The following is a 4,502-nucleotide window of genomic DNA, read 5'->3' as shown; positions in this document are numbered from 1 at the left end:
TTGATATTTCTCCAAAGAAGACATACAGTTGGCCAACATGCACATGAAAAGATGCTCAACATTGCTAATTATTAGAGAAATGCAAATCAAAACTACAATGAGGTACCACCACACACAAGTCCGAATGGCCATCACTAACAAGTCAACAAATAACAAATGCTGGAGAGGGTGTGGAGAAAAGGGAACCCTCCTTCACTGTTGGTGAGAAGGTAAAGTGGTACAACCACTATGGAAAACGGTATGGGGGTACCTCAGAAAACTAAATACAGAAGTACCATATGACCCAGCAATCCCACTCTTGGGCATATATCCAGACAAAACTTTCATTGAAAAAGACACATGCACCCCTATGTTCACTGCAGCACTATTCACAAGCTGTAGCCAAAACATGGAAACAATGTAAATGTCGATCGACAGATGAATGGACTAAGATGCAGTACCTACATAAAATGGAATATTATTCATCTGTTAAAAAGAACAAAATAACGCCATTTGCAGCAACATGGATGAACCTAGAGATTATCATACTGAGTAAGTCACACAAAGATAAATACCATATATCATTTATATGTGCAATCTAAAATATGATAAAAATGAACTTATTTACAAAACAGACACCAACTCACAGACATAGAGTACAAACTTATGGTTACCAAAGGAGAAAGGGGGGAGAGAGATAAATTAGGAATTTGGGATTAAAAGATACACATCACTATTATACAATGGATAAACAACAAGGACTTACTGTATAGCACAGAGAACTGTATTCAATATCTTGTAATAACCTGTCATGGAAAATAATTTGTATATATTATATATTATGTATATATAACTGAATCATTTGCTGAAATATTGTAAACCAACAATACATCAATAAAATTATGAGAATTATTGATGATATGAAGAATATATAAAGTTCAGAGGGAAAAGCAAGGATAAAATTCTATGGGCATCACAAAGACTGCATTGGACACCTCTTCAGATCTGCTTGGCCCCACCTATTTCTTAGTCCAGCCCAGAGTGGGATGATCAGTCTTGGGTCAATGCCAGCAGATTCTTGCAGGGGCAACCTGATATTATGTGTCCTCTGCTTATGCCTCTCATGCTGGGGCTTCTTTGTCAATGCCATTGCCTAGGGCCCAGGGGAAATTCACTCAGCACCTATGCAAGGGTAGCTCAGAAATGTGGGGCAGTTATCCCACGGGGAAAGCCTTTGATCATGGGGGCTGGAAACCAATGGAAAAATGCTTCTCTCTTCCCCCCCCAACCCATGCAAGGTCTTCCTATGGCTTCACAGGTGATCTTGGAGCCAGCACCCACGGGCACTCAGCTGTGGCCAATTCCATAACATGTTCTTGCCCGCTTTGCTCCCCATTCCTCACTCCTGCTCCCCGGAATCAAGCTCCTCAGTAAAGTACTTGCATGGAAACCTTTGTCTCAGACTCTGCATTCTGGGGAACCAGGCCAAGACAAGCATCACAGCATTCAAATAAAACACAATTACAGGGACAGAGACTGCAAGAAAACGCACCAGTATGATGGTACTGGTTGTGTTAGCATTGGAGAGGGGGGATTATAAGTGATTTTTTTTTTTCTTTTACTTATTTTAAACTTTTTTTTTTTTTTTCTTTTTTGGCCACCCTGAGACATATGGAGTCCTGGGCCAAGGATCAGATCCTAGCCACAGTTGCAACCTATGCAATACCACATCCTTTAACCCACTGTGCTGGACTGGGGATTGAAGGGGATCAAACCTGCATCCTGGAGCTGCAGAGATGCTGCTGACCCCACTGTGCCAGAGCAGGCACTCTTGAACTTTTTCTTATATGAAGCTTTACTTTTATAATTAAGAAACGAACATTGAAAAAATCATTTCCATTTTGGAAAAAGAAGATGCACTTAATAAAACAAAAAGGGAAAGTTTTTATTACATTAAAATGTTAAACAGCCTATTAAAGTGTTTTTAGAACACAATCATACAACTCCATAAAACAGATTTAAAATATCAAAAATTGGAAGTAAATGACCAAAAAAAAAAAAAATTTCCATTTTGAAAGTCATTGTTGGAAATGGTACTGAACTGGACAGAAAAACTGACAGGATATCATTTGGAGGCCTTTGCTCAGATGCCAATTGCCTTCCTTAAGGGGCAGGGGCAAGGGAGAGGCACTGGGAAGGCTTATAGCTCAGTGGGGGGAATACAGGGAGCGGAGTTAACTGGCCAGGGCATTGCTAAGGGGAATCTGTCCTCTCCCCCCTGCTGGCTGCTGAGTTTGGCATGGAGTGTTTTTCAGCATTTTGACCAGCTCTAATTTTGGCATTTTCTTCTACTTAAAAAGTCTCTACCAGAGTTCCCGTCGTGGCGCAGTGGTTAACGAATCTGACTAGGAACCATGAGGTTGCGGGTTCCATCCCTGCCCTTGCTCAGTGGGTTAACGATCCGGCGTTGCCGTGAGCTGTGGTGTAGGTTGCAGACGCGGCTCGGATCCCTCGTTGCTGTGGCTCTGGTGTAGGCCGGTGGCTACAGCTCTGATTCAACCCCTAGCCTGGGAACCTCCATATGCCGCGGGAGCGGCCCAAGAAATAGCAACAACAACAACAACAACAAAAAAAGACAAAAAAAAAAAAAAAAAAAAAGACCAAAAAAAAAAAAAAAGTCTACTAATGTTGACATATTTAAACATTCCAGGAAGCTCTGAAGCTCTTCTTTGGGAAAAGCTCTTCAGTGTTTATGGGCTCTCCTCACCCCACCTAGTCAGTGGCCAAGGTTAGGGCTGGGGCCCCTGGGGTAATGGGGTAGGAGATAGGGGTTCTGGTGGGAGACAATCTAGGGGTTCCTATGGGTGGGAACCATAGGAACCACCATGACACTATCCTTTGGGGAGGAAAGTATGGAGCCTGGAGGAGGTCAGAGACAACAGAAGGAAGGGCAGGGCAAGCAGAGGCATCCCCTTTTGGCTGTTCTGGAGTCTTAACAGCCCTCCATTTGGGACTGGTCTTGGTGAGTGACACACTTGAGGCTGTCAATGCCAGTCAAAGAAAGGTGGCAAGGATCTGGAAATTTCGAGCTCCAAATCCCTTCCCTACTGCATTTTCTAGCAATGTTTCCAGAGTCACCTGGATGTGCTGGTTTTGCTTTTCATGCTTTGATAAGGGAATTATCCCCAAAGGGCCCCAGGTATTCTAGGAAGCCAGATGACAGGGCTTGGGATAGCATGTGGGGTACCCTCTGGGCTTCACTTCAGGGGGGTCAGTGAGATGCCCTGGAGGGTAAAATGTGAGCTTCAGAAAGGGCCCAGCTTCTGCTTGAATCAACACCCCTGGGTCTTTAAACTCTTCAAACTGGCTTTCACAGCACCCTGGGCGTGGCCAGGGTAGCAATTAGCATTATCACTCCCATTCTTCGGAGGAAGAAATGAAGAAGCCAAGAGATTAGACACAATGGGGGAAAAAATAAAAATCATTTTAAAAAAAGAGAGATTAGAAACACAACATGTGACAAAACCCAATTCCCATATTTAGAGGTTTTTCCATTATACTCGAAGTTCAGCGGTTCTCAAACTTTTCCATCTCAGAACCACTTTAGACTCTTAAAAATCACTGAAGATCCCAAAGAGGTTTTCTAAGTTCCTTGAGGGCAGGGGCAGGGACCAGCTCTTTCTCACTTTTGTATGTACTCCCACCCCCGCAAAGAATTCACATTCAGTAGGTGATCAATTCTTATGACAAGATGAAAAAGAGGATGCAGGGAAAATGGGGACAACCCCAGGTCCAATGTGACTGAGGTGATACCTACCCCACCCCCACACCAGCTTCCTCTGGATGCGGTAAGCACTGCTCCTTCATGAATGTTCTACAATGACTGACAGAGCCTACAGGCCAGGAGGAGCTGCAAACAGTCGAATCCTCATCATAGAACAGGCAACATCTATTGGGCACATACTGTGTATCAGTCACTATTCTATCACTTTACATGGATGGTATCTAATCCTGTCTCTCAGCTGGTATTATATATATATATTTTAAACAAATGTGGGACTAAGGAAGAGAGAGGTTAAGGAACCTGTCCACAGTTACAAAATAGTAAATGAGAGCAAGCAGATTCAATCCCTGGCCTCGATCAGTGGGCCACTGCTGCAAGCTGCAGTGTAGGCCAGCAGATGCAGCTCTGGTTTGACCCCAGCTGGAGAACTTCTGTATGCTGCAGGTGTGGAGTGGAGAGGAGGGGAGGGGAAAGGAAAGGAAATCAAAATGAGTAAATGAAGAAACCAGGATTTGCTCCAGACTCCGTTGGCTTAACCACTCCTCAATGCTGCCTCTCAAAGTGGGAAAGAGTAATACTTAGGAATAAACATCGCCAAGGAGGTCAAAGATTTATATGCTGAGAACTACAAAACATTAATAAAGGAAACTGCAGATGATTCAAAGAAATGGAAAGATATCCCATGCTCTTCAATTGGAAGAATTAATATTGTTCAAATGGTCATACTACCTCAAGCAAT

This window comes from Sus scrofa, chromosome 13 (genome assembly GCF_000003025.6).
Source record: "Sus scrofa isolate TJ Tabasco breed Duroc chromosome 13, Sscrofa11.1, whole genome shotgun sequence".
Classification (NCBI taxonomy): Eukaryota; Metazoa; Chordata; class Mammalia; order Artiodactyla; family Suidae; genus Sus; species Sus scrofa.
Note: the sequence above shows the minus strand (reverse complement) of the source record.